At 41.0% G+C, this 17,534-nt stretch overlaps 1 protein-coding gene across 38 annotated transcripts in view; it reads right to left on the reverse strand.

Annotated features, from left to right (window-relative positions):
* LOC138210910 (receptor-type tyrosine-protein phosphatase delta-like) overlaps window positions 1–17,534 on the reverse strand; it is a 348,424-nt gene that overhangs the window by 148,812 nt on the left and 182,078 nt on the right. The window lies entirely within an intron of this gene.

The following is a 17,534-nucleotide window of genomic DNA, read 5'->3' on the forward strand; positions in this document are numbered from 1 at the left end:
TAGCTGCTGTCAAAATGCTGAAGCGGAATTTATTCCTAGTTTATATGCAAGCTATATCATGGAGTTACTGAGACTAAATGGCTACAGTTTGATGTACAGTACGCTAATCATGGAGCTGTGCTGGGCATGGGCTTATGGGAGCTACGCCTGGATTCAGTGAGCGCAAAAAAGGCATACATTTTTCATTTGCTCGTAAAATGACAAATCCTTTGCATTTAGAAAGATAAAATCATTATAAACCGTTGTTGTAATTACCACATACTCAATATTGGTCTATGTGTCAGTTTGTTATGTGGAAAAAAATGTCATTTTGCGAATCTGATATACTTGAGCTTAAAAGAAATCCATTTTGAATTAATCTCCCTTCAAGATGATGATCAGTCCTATCTTAGAGAAATCTGATGCAAGTATAATTTAGGAGTACGCAAATGAGGGAGCAAAACACAACAGGGAGTTAGGAGAGAGAAAATCGGTAGCCCCGTTGTGTCTGATCCATCCCTGCGCTAGAAAGGTTTTTTTGACCCGTGGGGAATACAGGAGATGATTAATAGGTACACTCCAGCAATCAGCAAGCAATAAGAGGGCCACCTGTCAGAGGTCCTACCGCCCTTTGTAGATTTATGGCTAATAATTGGCCATGAATGTAGCCACGCCGGTACTATCAGAGCCTCACAGAGCCAGTCGGTTGGAGATACAAACAGACGGAAGTCAGTCTGCTGGTTTTCTGCGGAAATTGTGGTGACGTGTGGAAGTGCATGCAAAGATATCCATCTAAAAAAAAATTCTTGAGCGTGTGAGAGACTGAGAACAGTACAGGGATAACAATGATCCTTCCCTAAAACTAACATAAATAATGGTCCCCGAGCCTGTCTTCATTTTACGCTGTGAAATATATTGTAGTGGCAGACATTGCTGCTAGGCACTCCACAATACACTGTAAGGTTGTATATTTGACAGCACTAATGAGGTAGTTAGTAGAATAATTTGCTGTTCAGTGTGCACTCAGTGCAATTCTTTAACACTCCACAGAGATCTCTGCAGTCTAAGATGTCTAACAAGGCCCATATTTATTCAGCTGCCGTCTGACAACGCCTTGACAGATTCCAGATTATGTCTTAAATATCCCCAAATAATTAAACTAGCACGTGTAGCAACTTGGGAAATAGACGTGATGACCTTCTTAAAACACCATCTGTTGCGCAGCACAACCACAGCAAGGCAAGATTAGCCAGTGAGGCTTAAAGCGTCACATTACATGACACCCACAGTGTTCATCTGCACTGTAAATGGCAAAACACAGTTCTTCCACATCACTTGATTTTAAATACAATTGTGCATTCGTAGAGATTTCACTCTGAAGCCAGTGGAAACATTAGCTATTGTAATTCAAAGAATTGTTAGATTTGATGGGCACAAAGGCAACTGTAATTCAGTGAAAAGGAAAATGAGAGCACTGTCATTTGATATTTCCATTCGTGTCTGTGGCAGGCAATTAAGCTCGCTAAGGCAGTGATATTATCCTGCTGTATGTACACATAGGCATGGAATATCAAACCTGATGAACAGCGATGATGTGAAGCCTGCCTAAATAACCCTGGTGATGATGGGCCTCAGTGCTCCATTTATTTCAACACTAATGCCACCCCCCTTCACCGTTACCAAATCCCTTCCCAATCACCACTTTTTTTTTTACTGCTTTTACTTCATACTTCCATTTTTTTTTTTCTCTCAGGATTTGAGACATTTCTTCTTCTGTACACCTTGGTGTCAGGGTCACTGTCCTCCCAGCTCCACCTCCCTCCCTCCCTCCCCAGCCTTTCCTCCCTGATCTGTCTCCCCCCTCCCCCCTCTTTCAGAATTCTCTGTCCATTGCCCTCCTGACAGCCACCCATCAACCTGGGTGCAATTTAAAAAGCCCTTCAACAGCTGCCATTCCACAGGGCTGGCTATCAGTCCAGCTGCCAAAGCCCAGACAGGGACTGTGCTTCAGCAAGCAACTTTGAACGTCAGGTTGGTTCCCCCAATTCCAAATGGACTGAAGGTGAAAGACTCTATTTCTCAAAGATTGGCTCAGCTGAAGACAAGGGTGACTGAGGTGGAGTTGAGGCGGCATTGCTACTTCCTTCCTGACATGTTCCTGCCAACATCTGGCATGCAGTGTTGTGGTCAAGTAGTTTTGCTTCCTGTAGGCTGATGAATATGATGTATTATCGGGAAGGAGCAATGAGTTGAATTATATTTGTAAACATTAGGATGGTTTTGGAAAAGAGAAAAAGCTCTTGGGAGAATTCAGTGAGGGCGGGGAGGGGTGTTTGTGGTTCTACAGAGATTAATCGCTTGCCTTTGTGTCTGTGTTTGAGCTACAGCACTGTGTGTGTGTGTGTGTGTGTGTGTGTGTGTCTGCCTGCCTGCCTGCCTGCATGCAAACACTGCATACATTGCCTGTCGAGATGTGCACGTTGCCTGAAACAATCAAGTGAAAACATCTCGGGCTAGAGGCTGGCCAACCTGCTGTTGTGCACTTCTCTCCACCATATGTCTTTATCAAAAATATTTGCTGTGCATCGAATGAGGGATGAAATCAATCGTATTGCTGCTGGGGTTTTTTCCCCCCGTTTTTTTCCAGTCGCTCCTTCCTGAAGGTTGCAACAATTGTACTGATACATGCCAGATCAGCCCACATTGTCAAATGTAACAACTGGCCATCGGTGACGTCCACAAACTGACCATCTGGTCTCCAGCGTCCAATAGTCATTTAGGGAAAGAATGGGATGGCTGAAGCCTTTCTCCTGTCTCAATTAGCAACTGGGAGAGATGGATGTGAGAACTGCTGTGCTGTTATGGGCCAGCCAAAGATGTGTGCTGTGTGCCAATTGGGAGATACATTGAGGTGGTCCATAAGCATGAGTGAAGTGAAAATCTTCACTTGAAATGGCTAAACAGATGTACAGGCAGGCCTTCATTTTCTTAACTTTTGCACCCTCTCAGCTAGGCCTTTGGTACATACTCTACACTGCCTGAACATAAAATCAACAGCACAGTGAGGTGGTGTCAACGTAACACAAAAATGCCAGAATAAAGAATTATTTTAAAATTTTCAAAATATACAGTATATGTTTCACATATCCACTTTACATTCTGATGATGGTCAAATGCAAATATTCAACAGTCCTTCAGATAACTGCAGCTGAAGCTGAGGTCTATTAAGCAAAACACAATTTCAGCTGAATTGTGTAAGTGCTGTAAATAGCAGAAGGAGTGAAGCTATTTCCAATTGCTGCTTCTGGACTGGCTAACGCCATTGTGTTGGGGTCTCTTGCTGTCCGCCAAGGCTTTTAGTCCATTGTGTGGCAGCATCACTTTTGCTCGGAGCTGCAAGACCACATGAACAAAAGCTGCAGTTGGCTGGGTCACACTGCAATGTACCTGGGGCATGTATGCATGTTTTGCATGGACCGTGGAGGGTAATCGTTGAGTCCATTAACATGAGAGAGGGCTGCGGCTTCCGAGCCGAAAAAATTGCCGTAAGCGAGCTGACATTATCGGAACGCATCTTCCCTGATCCCGTTCAGCAAAGAAAGTTAATGGACTTGAAGTGGGTCGTCTCGAGTTAAATAGAATCCGCTGCCAACGGAAAGGCTTTGATGTAGCAAAGATTAAGCAATTGTAGTAATTTTATGTTCAAATGTCGAAGACCATCAGCAACGGAGAGCTTCCAATTGAACCTTTTCTTAGTTTATCAGTGACTGGTAACAGCATGTTGTGAAATACAGTTGCTGGTTTGCATGCTTTAAATGTAAGGAAAATATATTGATTGATTTTCTTATTGGACGTGAACTGATGCAGCTAGTAATCATTTTATAATAGCGTGATGTCAGTGTATAAACAGGCGACGCCATCCAAATTGTAGTGACCAGAAAATTCCACTACAAAGCCAGATTTGGAGAAAAAAGGGCAGACTATTTTATCATGGAACGTAAAACTTCTTTATTTGTGTTTTTAGTATGCAGGTCATGGCTCCTTCTTCTGTTTTGAGGAATAGTTTTGAGTACATAGAGGGCTGAATGTGTCTTTTTTTTTTCTCCCACATTTCTTTCCAATGCTCTGCTTCTCTGTAGCCAACAAGTGTATGAGAAGTCATGGATCTCTGCTGGCGTACATCAGTTAATGGTAGAAGTGTCCTTCCTGTGCCCTTCTGTAACAGCCAAGCATCATTAGTGAGAGGGTTAAGAGGGGGGCCAGCCATCCATATGTTTCAATAATTACCTTGCACTTCTGTCAAGGCACATACAGAAAGACTGAGCTTACATCCCTGCACTACAGACAAAATACATTTGGAGAAAAAAGAGTCTTAAATTGATCTAGTTTCCTGTCAAGTCTCCTTTTCTTGCATTCCCCCCCCCCTCCCCATAAGAACATTTAATGTAGCTGATGGTGAAAGTTACAAATGCTGATGTTTTATCACAGGGAAGAGGCTGCAGGTCATGCCTCAGTCTCAGTTCCAGAGGCAGTAGTTTCTGCACTGTGAGTGACACATTATTTCTCTATAACCTCCGCCCCTCCCTTCCTAACACTCCCAAATCACAACCCCCCAATCTATTTTCTGCCTGGCTAGTCTCATGAAACTGCATATATTCTGTCAGATTACTCCCATCATATTCCCATACTGTTTAGTTTTGGGGTGTTTGAGGAGCAGATTTGGATGTGAGGAGCAAAACAACACAGAATGTGTGAGCTGATCAGAGGCATGCTGCCCCTCAGAGATTTAACTGTGAACCTTTGTGCTTAAAAAAAAAAAAAATAATTCATGGTTTTCTGATCCCGTGATGTGGTGAATATATTTTGGATCATGTGTAAGGTCTCAGTGGCACATTATTACATCTAAATCATATTATGATGGTAATACACACTTCTTGTCATTTAAACACATCTTTACGGTTATATACATGGAGAGTACAAACTCAGTTGAGTATCATTTTAAGGAGATATTTATTCAGGCCTTCCACCCGTATTTATAATTTGCTTTTATGCTTTATTCTGAAAGGTAAACCATCAGTCTCAGTGAACACATGAGCAAATTACAATGACCTTTATTTTAATAATTTGCATGTAACGTGCCATTGGATAAGTGCCACATGGATAAGTGTTTTTCTGTCAGTTTATTATAAAAGAAAATAAATAATATCCCCAAAAGTGCATGCATTATAACCAACTACAAAAAAGACAACAGTGGAAATTACCTTAAAGCCTCTATTCATTCTGAGCATGAGCTGATTGTTGGGAATACAATTGATAAAAAAAAAAAAAAAAAAAAAAATGCACACGAAGAGAGTGGTGTATAAGTCCAACAAATCAGAACTAACATGGCAAAACTATTTTTAGTTTCAGCCGAGAGGAAATCACCCTGCATCAGGCCACCACCACATTTGAGTCACATGAGCAGGACAAAACAATTATATTCTAATACAGTTTAAAGCAAATTTAATTATTAATTTAGCCACTTATTTGCTAAAAAACAAAACAAAACAAAAAACAGCTGTAAATGCAAAATTGGCACATTGTCAATTTATAAAACTGTTAAGGATAATGTTTTAACAAGCAGGGACAATCTGTTAAGGTGTTAAGTTGCTCAGTAAGTTAACCAACTAAGTTATGTATGGAGTAACAGTTAACCAAAACATTGAAGTTAAGAACCATAAAACAAGAAGAAGAAAACCCCACAAAGCTTAAAAACAATGAAATGCTGTATTGAAAAGGAGCTGCAGAGTTAGTTGAGCATTATTAATGGCTTCATCATCATAGGCAGCGCTTATTACACACAGTGATTTTACCCATTGTTTATATGCATATGTTGATGAGGTGCAGCTTTATATCATATATAACTTAAAGGGTATTGCCCCAAGTATTACAAAGGAACAACCAGATTCATTTCTTCTGTAGTTTTCTATAACTGTACTGTCACATAACTTGCTGCTTCCCTAGTCAAAGACTGAGACACTGACCTTTACACCATCCCATTTTTTTATCTTACACTAAAATAAACTTTAGCTTCCAGTAATGCTGACAATTATGGACCTTTATTCAAAACCCAGTGGAGCAAAAAGGGGGGAAATGGCAAACGCATCAGTTCACATAGTCAGTATTCCCACTCATTGTCTTCGGAGCAGCTACAGTGTTCGAAGGCACATGAGTGCACCGTCCTCAGCCACTGCAGCACCACGTGGATGCCTCACCGTCGTGGTATTAAAATGAACTACATTAGCTTAATGGCCATTCAATAATCTGAGTTTGAATGAGATTTCTTGCCGCACTGATTAATGCTGATTGATGCATTTACTATCTCTGTGCTGATGACCATTAGGGCAATTTATTGATGTGTTTGGAATTGAAGCTTCATTAAAAGTCAAAAGGAAATAGAGATGACAAGTTTTTATCATGCAGGGAATATTGTTTTTATTGTTGTGTATTGCACTACTTATTAAATGAAGGAAAATAAATACAATACTATAGAATGCAAAGTGTTGTATCGCTTGGATCTTTTTGATATTGTTATCCAGTTCTTCATCTTCCCAAGGATCTGGTTTCTGTCATGTTCAAATATGGAGTGCAATTTACATCCAATTAATTTCTTATTCACTTAAACCAAGTAGAATATCGGTCCTTGAGAGTTTGCAAAATGTAATCCTCAAACACTGTGAAAGCAGTTTTACATCTATTTATCACACTGCAATGATTTCTTACTCTCCTAATCTTGCAGTCAGAAATATTGTCGTTGGTCATCATCATCATCATTTTCATCATGATGATGCTCCAAATGTGAACAACATTTGCTGTGGCACTCCCCCAAAAAAAGATGACTTTGAAACTAGACATAGGAAGACTACAAGGTACACGGAATACATCTGTTTATTCTAAATGAAGCACACAACTTGTTTGTTGATGCATTCGTTCAATCCCCATCCAATCTACTCTGCCATGAATGAAAATCTCCTAACAGCACGCCCCAAAATAAGTTACTAAGCCATTTGGATCAAGAATCTCCCCAGGCAAATCAGCAATTAGAGCTTAAGCTGCCTTGCAAAATCAATTAGGACTTGTAGTATGTGTCACAGGTACTAGAGGAGCTGGCACCTCTTTAAATGGACCAAGAAGAGAGCTTTAAACGCAAGAGACTGTAATCTTCACCACTTTGTCACCGAATTGCTCTCAAATCTTCCTCATGTGAGGAGTGGCTTCACAATGTAGTTTGAGTTGCTAGAAAGTTTTAAAAAGTTTTGACAGCAGAGAGTTGTACTGAAAAGATAAAAAAAAAAAAAAGAAGAAAAAAAAAGAAGTAAATACTGTTTCCAGCACTGCACATTTCTGAGTTTTATTAAACTCTTTAAGATTACGTGAAGCCGCTCACTGACGTTATAGCATCTTATATACTGTAACTAAACAACAACAGGAACACTGGCTTATGAATATCTGGCATGTTTTCCTTGGGTTTGTGTGGCAGTTTAAATGTGAGCGTTTGTCTGTGGTACTACTGTCATAGCAACAAGTTGTCTAATGTGCTTGTTTGGACTGTGACAAACTTTAAACATGCGATCTCTGACTCTTCGGCCTCTCGGAGGTCGGCAGTAACAAGCTACGAGGACGGTATTTGCAAACAGTTTCCTACATACATGTCTTGCAACATTATCACGCATTTGGAATCCCTTTTATGGCCACTTCATTTTCACATTATTTCTTAGCTGTTTTGTTTTCAGTCTATCTTATTGTAGGGGAATACCTGCCTGTTTGGTAAATGTTAAATGCTAAATGTTCCGCTGTTTTCACCAGCTATTTGCTCACTTTTACAGTCCCTAAAACCAAAACAATAAGCTAAAAGAGGCTCCTTCGAAAAGTTGAGGGGACCTGCAGAGTCGGGTGATGGTTCTCTGTCAGTTTAGCAGCTCTTTTAACATACACATCGTCATTTGACATAATGCTATTATATTACGATTATTGGTGCTGTAAACTGTTGCGATTACTGTATGTATTACTATATTGGGAACAGGTTTTGCCATGCAATGATTTTACTTTGTAAGCACTCAGGCCTGAATCAGACTGAGCCACTTATTTCCCAATGAAAGCTGCTTCTTCAACTTTCACCGTGATAATTAATGAGGGAGACATTTTCAATTATCTGTTTCCTGCCTTTACTTGGCTGTTTGAGAGAACAGCTGTTAGCTTCGAAGGGGTAGGAAGATGGGTGATAGAGAACAAAGAGGGCGGCATCTGGCTCTTTGAAAGATGGCATGTTATTTTTCATCAATATCTTTGTGTAGCATACCACCACCACCACCACCACAGAGCAGATTTCCTCCACGTGTGTCTAATATAGTTGGACACAACAGTGTGTACCAGTATTGGTGAAGTAATGCAGACATGCGGTTAGTTTACTGAACAGTTGGTAGAGAGGCCTATGCCACAGAATTAACTAGAGGTGTTTGATGCTGTTTGATACCCCTACCCTTATAAATCCTGCCATAGAACTACTTACTGTATAACTTTCGTAGTACTCTCCCCGTATGTGACAGATGTTAACTTCTTTCTCAATGTGCCACACAGGCAGCTTTCCTGGCATCATTTTACCTCCAGTATGTAGTAACTGTTGGCAAATACGGCCATTCACAACAGCCTTTCAGAGTTGTTTAATGTCTAGCGAAGATTTTCAGTGACAAAATGGGTCATGCAGAGGCATGGGGCCCTTTTCAACATTCACCAAGGTCAGTAGGTCTCTGTTGGCTTATGTCCTATTCAGCTGGGAGCTGCATTTACACTGTGAAACCATGTATCATACTGAGTTAGTCACCAGCTTTAGTTGCCCACTAGTACCATACATCACCCTTGGTTGCACCACGTAGAGTATTTGGAAGGCCATAGTGCGCCTACAGGGGAATCATTAGTTCATATGTAAATATGAGAAACTGATGCAGATTTCACCTTGCCTGCACGGATTGAGAGTGTAATAGTTTAGGAATGACAAACAAGGGTTCCATAGCTCAGACACTCAAAGTGCTTTTGGTTGCTATTGTTATGATCCTGCATGATAAATTGAGGAATGAAAAGCAGTGCCGATGAAGAGATCAGCGTGAAACCTACCACGCGAAGAAGCCTAAATAAGACCATTAAAATGAGTACCATATGTTCTTGACTCAAAATGTAAATAACATTTAGGGAACACACTTTTTTGCATGACAATGTTGCTCATTGTGTCTCAATGCATTTATTTATGTGTTCCCATTAAAGCCTGGCCCCATTTCCATGTGGTTTTGCATTTGTATAGTTTTTACGAGAGAAGGCATACCCTACTGAGGTAAAATAGTTTCACGCTGAGATCAGTGGAGCGCAAGTAGTTCAGTGAATGCTGTTGTACATTCTCACTTTTGCACATCACAGGAGATGCAACAGCTCATTCTTCCTCACTGGGCCAGACCGAGTCAAAGATGCAAATCGGGGCATTCAAGCATGGAACCCCTGACCTCAGTGGGCAAGTCTGAAATTACAGAACAGCCAGCACTTTCTCCTTTCTTTTAAAAGAAAGTGAAATATGCATTGGCGGATTTTGTTGTTGTTATTTTTTTATTTTATTTTTTTTACTCCTTACAGAAAAAAGAAAAAAAACCCCACTGGCTTGAACTTTTTTTTTTTTTTTGCATTTTGCTTGTAAGAGTAAAACAAAAATTGATGAGAAACATCACAGAGAGTGACAGATGTAGTATGAATTTCCATGCTGACATTTCAGACAAGATCATATCTGAAACGCTGAAGTCATTCGATTTCTCAATCAGGTCAAACCACAGAAGTTCCTCCCAGCATAAAATAAACACTAGTTCAGATTCTAACTGTAACATTGGTATACAGGTGTGCACACAAAGTGCATACCCATTTCACATCATGGCAGATAGCAACAGCTCCAGGCAGCAACTTTGAGCGTTTGAGGGAAACATGAAAAATATATAGCCGAAAAATTTAGCGTGACAAGCAATACAATGACACACTTCTTTTTGACTGCTCTGCTGTTCTGCCTGCATGTCAGTCTATATTGTTGTCTATGGCAATTACTTGCGGCGACACTGTGCACTTTGTGAATAATGGAAGTGCTTGGTTCATATTTTCTGAGCCATCCAGCATGGTAGTAGGTGGAATATAGTAGACTACAAATCACCCTAAACAGGATATACAAACAATGATTTGATTTGTATACATATATATATATATTGGAAATGACCTGAATATCAAAACTGTGAGAGCAGCTCTGCAGGAAATGTTCTCTGAGCAAATCTTATTTGACTCCAAAAGCTAAGAGCAATAAAAATGCTCCATCAACTCTCATAAGCATTTCAAAACAGTCAATAGTGTTCAGAAACAAATGTGTCACACAGCTGGCAACACACTCAGCAGCCCTTGTGTTGGTTTGAGTTTGTGCGGTCCGAGTCGTGAGCCACCCAAGTGGAACGTGCCGAAAAATAATTAGCACAATAACGTGGTGAAAAAGGAAATGCAACTTGAGGAAATCAACTGTTAAGGAACATCTGAGGCCGCAACAAGCTGTGCCTAAGCATATGCTCCTCCGGTGTTTTCAACAATGCTCAGTCTTCAATCCCTGCAGGAGAAAAGCCTCTATTTATAGAGCAAATCCAGTCATTCAACTTTAATGGGTCCTCAAGATGGACTGTGGCTTTGCTGTTTTCTTTTGTCTCATTTCACAGATCGTAGTGTATAAGCTCCAAAGTATAGTACATTAACTTAACTGTTCAAGTATCATCTTTCCTACAATTTCAATGGATTACATTAAAAGGAAAATGAGAAAAAAGCAAACATTTGGCTGCGTCTGTAAAAGCACTTTATCAGGTTAATTAAAAGCTGGAAACTTCACACGCAAGTCACCCGTAATTGGAAACACAAATGTACCCACAAACGCGACCATACGTCTTTGGCTATTACAGGGAACCTAAGGAAAAAGAGGTTCCTTTGACACATTAACCAGTCTCAACAAAATTCCACTTAGTGAACAGTTTTGAAAACATCTGATAGCGGAAAATCCAGCTCCTCTGCGCCGCGTCTTACTGCACCATGTAACCACACAGTATAATGAGTGTAAGATTCCACTTAACTTAATTTTATGTGATCTGGAGTCACATGTTCATGGCTATTTAAAGTGTCAAGACTGCTGTCTTTAGTTATCTTGCGTTAACATCACAAAAATGAACAGGCCAGGCTGTAACGTCAAGATAAAGACACGGGGTATGTATGAAGTGCTGTTCAGTTCAAATTACACCGCTGCCAAAACTGTGATATACTTCAGTCTGTCACCCCAATGAAGTTCATTCAGTGGTGTTTGGAGACATTATGTTGGCCACCACCTCATATAATCAGGAGTCCATAACAGCGAGTTGTAATTATCTGTACCTATACAGTCCTCCCACACAGTCTATTCTGCTGGGGCTTACTGCAGCAGCTCGTCTGAATTGGGGGTATTTATACACGAAATTAAGGTGTAATTAAAATCGGTCTGGTGCTAAAGGGGCTGAAGGTGATTATGCTCATTTGCATAGTGCGCTGATTTATTTTTTTTCAATGCTGCCTCCACAATTCCAACTGGTTCTAACACATTAGACATCCATCATTTGTAATATTTCAAACAAAACCCAAACTCTGGGTTGATTAGAGAAAGTGTTTGTGTGTGATAACATTTTGCATTCTTAATGTATCTCCAGGGTAAGGCGAAAGGATTGACATGCCACCCATGTTAGTCAGTGCAACAGATTCAGTTCTGAATGTATAACGCTTATTTTTAAGGCACCTTGTACATATTTTTCCTCTTGAAGTGAATTACCACCATGTTTGTTGAGGATACGATGAAAAAAATGTAAGCAATGAAAGATATCTGGTGAGAATCTGATGAGGAATCATTGAAACTGGACCTTCAAAAATAAACATTAGTATTCAGCTCATTTTTCAGAAGCACAACATTATCTAATTTGCGCCATTGAGCTTGTTTTGAAGCAAATGGGGGACTATTATATGGGCTGCAGACCAAGGAGAAACTCATTACTTCTCGCATTATCACTGGAAATGCGTGGAGGAAAAACTGAGCTCTGCCTGGTTGCAGGCTAAAGCCTTGGCATCTTGTCCAGGTTGTAAATGTACCCCTCTCGGCTGATACGCCATTGTGTCCAAAGCCATCCCTGATATTTGGTGAAGGGATGTCATGACTGCTCCAGCTGTCACAGGCACAGCTGTTCACTTTCCCCTTGAATGAGCAGAGCTGCCTTCGCCCTGCGGCTTGATGCCATGTGTATGTATGGGTGAGTGTGTGTCCAAGCGCGAGCATGCGGGGATACTGACAAGGTGCACTGGCAACGCAGCTTATTCCAAGATACAGGAATACAAACAGCTGTACACAAGTAAATTGGAAGCTGCGAGGTGGGAGGCTATATCAGCACATGTTGCCCATCTATGAAACAGAATTATTTATCTCATCCTGATTTCATCGTAGTCAGGAAGGACATGTTTTATGAAGTGATAAACACATGTTGGCTGTTCATGACACTTTTGACGAGCAGAGCACGAGCCTCTGCTTCTTGTCCGAAGAAGCTTATCAGGAGAACCTGAGGAAAAAGTGCTGTTGATGTGTGCCCTGGCACATGATTGATGCGTCTCCCCTTTGGCCTGGGCAAGCATTTACTTTATCATAACACTGTTCACACCATGACTGTGTACCTCTTGAGGTCTAGGTGTCCAAAGTGCTAAAAGGGCCATATTGATTGCATACTGAAACAGTCAGTTATGATGAATGGAGACTTGCTAAATCAAATTCGGAGATTAATCAGCCAGCGGCGGTGTCATTAGGGCTTTGTGATGGGTGAATTAATATGGTGATTAAATGAGAGGTAGCTACTATGTCACCATGTCAGCTCTGACAAGCTGACCCCGGATCAGCCGGCAATGGAGTAAAAGACACTTCATCATCTCGCACCTATAGAGTGTCTCTGACCTTTGGCATTAACGTTTGTCATCCGGGGTTTTCCTTACACTTGTATGATGGCTCAGTCAGTCAGTCACGTGAATAGAAACAGCTTATACCGGCTTGGCAATTCTTGGTTTCAAATGTAATGTAAAAAAAAAAGAATCCCTGCATGAAGTGAGAGGAGGACACTGACATTGTGTTAGCTCCAACATAGCAGAATGTGAAAAGACTATGAACTGGTTTCTGCATCTATATTGGTAGAGCTAATAAAAGTATTCTTAGCTGGCAGGAAAATGCTAATGCTGACAAAATCAATGCACCCCACTGCCAAATCCACAAACACTAGCGAACAGATTTGGCTCATTTTGCAAGCAGGCAATACATATTCGCTCGCACATGTACACACACTCTCACACACAGAGACAAATCTGTGATACACAGTGTCCCTGTGACCCTTATGCTCCATATGGTCAAGAAGAGGGCAGAGAAAATAAGCACACAGCTCTGTGGGTGACTGCAGCTTGGCAGCCAGAAAAGCCCCAAGGTTCGTGGTGTTGAAGCAACATAGTGATGGTTGGTACAACCCTCTTTTCCGTACCAATGCTCCCGTCCTGCTTCATGTACTGGAGTCGAGTGTGTAAACATGGCTGAAGACGAGAGTCAGAGCCTAACTGGACCAGATCTGCACCATCGTAAAAAAGGCGAAGCAAACAAAACATACCTAAAACATGGATGTCAAGAGTGTGTGGCTTCAAAGGTACTGTGACCATAAAGTGTATATAAAAGTGGATGTGGCTTCCAGGTCTGAAAAACGAGGCCGATGCCGAAGTGCTATAGAGTGCAATACCACCACTGCTTGGGATTGGCTCCAAAAAGCCTCTGGCTCCATAGACTCCCATTTAAATTCTCTCGTGAAATACAAAGTCAATACATTTTAGAGTTGGTTATTATCGTGTTGTTAGCTAAAGTCTCTCCTCCTTAAAGTTTGTTTCGCCGTTCATCTAATAATAATAACATCATTAATTAGATATAAGGCCTCAAAAAGCCGTGTGTTTGATTGACAGGCCTGCGGTGTAGTTATGTTTCTGCTGTTGGTGGGCGGGGCGTAGTATCCTTGGGTTTCCAATCGGATTGAATCAGATCTACCGCTTGCTCCTTTCAAGCTCGTCCAAATATGGTCACCTCTCGCAGACTCGAGGTTTTATCATGGCAGCTCACAATTCAGTGGGTGATGTCACTGTTGGTTGCGGCTTGACTGTAACTCAGGCACCTCACCATTCAACAACCACTTATTTTTCCAGAAGATATGTCTGGATCACTCCGGATAACCACAAACCTTGACGTTACTAGTAGGGATTGACCGATATGGCTTTTTCAGGGCCAATACCAATTATTGGTAATCAAGGAGACCGATAAACCGATACTTTGAACCGATATACATTTGCAGTGAAAATAAAAATCTGTGTCCAAATTTTGATTACAAAATTCTAACATAAAAACTTTATTAAAATGACTTTAAATAAACAAATGCCGCCACTATGTAATCACATTATGAAGGTATATTGCAATGTGGGGTATTTATTGTAAAAAGAAAGAAATCCTTTATTGAAGCACCAGCAGAATGTGTGATGCATGATTTTAAAATGGGCTTGGGGTCTGTTCATCGATAGCTTAACTTTAGGATTTTTATTGCACTTTCTTTTTACAGTCACGTAACGAATGTAGTTTTTATCAACTCCAGTAATTTTCACCTGCGTCCACCTTTTGCTGTGCACTGTGTCTGTGTGCGAGACACCGGCCTGCTCTTCAGGATACAAAGAGAGCGAACAGAAGAGCAGCAGCACAGAAATTAACGCAACTTTCAGTGACAGAAAAAAACGCATGAGCGACTCTCACACTGGGCTGAAATGAAGCGGGAGCACTGGGACTCAGTAAATAACATAATATCTTGTTTTGTTCTGGCCAGGGCAGGAGGTCCCGTTAGCAGGGCTGCTCTCCCCAGACAGTGGTCATGGAAACGCTACGACGTGAGACAAACTTTTATGAAACACGACGTGTGTCATTAAAATCTTTAAAAAGAGAACGTAAACGTGACATGACTGTGGGGGTTTTGCAACTTCAGCGCAGAGGACTGTGGTTTTTTTTTTTAACTTCTGCCATGTCTACTGTCTTACCTTTGACACACAGCTCCTCTGGGCTGCTGAGGACTTCTCTGCCACTGAAGCGAAGCAAGCTTCTTCTGTCGTAGAGAAGTTCTCAGTTGATTGGCCATTACTCGTGAGGTGTAACCAATCAGATAAAGTTGTTGGCGGGACATTGCTAAAACACCACAGAGTGGTGACTACAGACTGAGAGAGGTGCTGCATCAGAGCCTAAGTAGCACATTTTTAATTCATTCATTTTTATCGATGATTGAATAAAAAAAAAAAATGCCCATAATCATAAAACTGCGAAATATCGGCGCCAATTATCGGTCGATCCCGAGTTACTCGTTTTTATTTCAGCTAATCTCAAGAAAACTTTAAGAAAAATAAGGTCATGTTGTTGAGCACGTTTTCAGAAAAGAGTGTATATGAAGTCATGGCTGTTTCCTTTTACTGCCTCTACTATCAGTCCTGCCAGAAGGAACTGCATGACAAAGTGTATATGTGCCAAGTTAATGAACTTTCTGCTCCACATGGGATTCAAACCTCGCTCACTTAAAGTGCACTGATGGACCACACCAAAGAACTTTTCACTGACATCCAACCATTACCGTTACCTCCGATGGGAAATGAATGGCTTCCTCTTTGATGGTGAATAACTAAATAGTTGAGGAAATAACTAAATATCCATTACATTTCTGTCAACTCAGTTGGTGTCATATCAACAGACAGCTGGTATACTGTACATGTACCCCTCTTGCCTTATCCAGAGGGTTGATGGTGGGAGCTGAAAGCACTTGCCATTATCAATGGAGGAAAAAATATGTGCCATTTCCGCTTTTGTTGAAAAGCATGCAGCCGGTAGCAAAAGCTTTTATGTCTTTATGTAATTTGTACCAATGCCCCAGAAACATTTTACAGTGTTACCTCTCAGTTTTGCCAGTGGAGACCATACAGTGCACTTATCACAAACTACTTTAGTATATGGGGAGTTGCCCCAACAAAAAGATCATCACTCACAGAACAGAAGCAATGGATGACCTCTAGATGTTCTGGTGTGTGAAATAATGTGATTGTGGTGCAATATTCATAGAGTGTGACTGGCCATTCACATGTGGCCATATCTTCCAAATGGTTTCCTAATTTGAGTGGACAGGTCCACCATTGGGTCACCCACCAGTACAGCCCCGCAATTGAACAGGAATAAAGCTGAAATCAATTTCCTCTAGTCTCTCTTTGGGGCCTTTTCAATGGCCGGGTGTTTGTGCCTGAGGGAGCACTTACTCCACTTCTGCTGACCTCTTTGTCTTTTCCCCTGTGAGCATATTGCTCCCATTGAAATGATAACCGCTTTTCAATCTGTGGTCAAAACAACTGGGCACACTTTTCAAACCCCAATGGCTCTCGCAGCACTTTACCCCAGTTACTGGTTAAATGGATTTTTGGTTAGTTATCAATATGGGCCTGGGCATTGGAATTGTCAGCAATCAACTTAAATCCTGCCTAAGGACATTTTCCTGTGACCTCTCTCCTGGTTGGTTACCTATTTTTTCCTATATGCTGATATGCTTTAGACAGCTGCTCTTATCTTTTTGATCCACATCCGTACATGTAGCATAATAATTTCTGTTCATAGTGAAGCTCTGTCTGGAATGAAGTGTCCAGTCAAGATCCCTTGAAGCCAGACTGGTCATATTTGGAAATTGTACCAAGCTAGTGGATGCCTCAATGTCTTTAACTGTGTGCGAATTTGCTTTTAGTGTGTAACATGGATGGAACAAATGGAAACAAATACAATCCATTTGAAACTTTGTGTCATATGCTATTGTAATTCAATTACTGTACCACCAAGGAGGAATGGAATCTGTTGCAGAAAGGCTCGTTACGACTCACTGCTTTGGGTAATGGTGTTTTCTTTGCTCTGGAAATGAAATATAATATCATTAAATAGAGATATGTAGAATGAAGTGACGACAGATCCATCTTGGGTGCTTGCTCAATCTGTTTGTGGGTGCTGAGTGGCTCCCCAGTGACAGATCCAGCTCATCATTGAAACATCCTGCTCATGGAAATCTGGGGATTTGACTCATCCGACATTTTAGAGATTTATGGTTGTCAATATGTAGAGGTAGGAACAAAGACAGGCAATTAAGTGACGCTTCCTGAAGAATGCGGAGCAGTCTAATGATTTGTTGAACGGGCGACTTTTTAAAGGCCACAGATTCACAGATCAGGCTACAAATATTTCCTGGTAATCCATGTGCGCGCAGGTTTATTTGTTAATTTGCACCTGTGCAAGAATAAAATCATCTCAGAAAATGGCTATCAGCTGTGACTGAAACCACTGACAAGTAACAGCAAGGATTTTCAGTGTTTGCACTAACCCCAAG

Source organism: Embiotoca jacksoni, unplaced genomic scaffold (assembly GCF_022577435.1).
Source record: "Embiotoca jacksoni isolate LCO1_2020_lvr unplaced genomic scaffold, fEmbJac1.0.p SCAF_49, whole genome shotgun sequence".
Taxonomy (NCBI): domain Eukaryota; kingdom Metazoa; phylum Chordata; class Actinopteri; family Embiotocidae; genus Embiotoca; species Embiotoca jacksoni.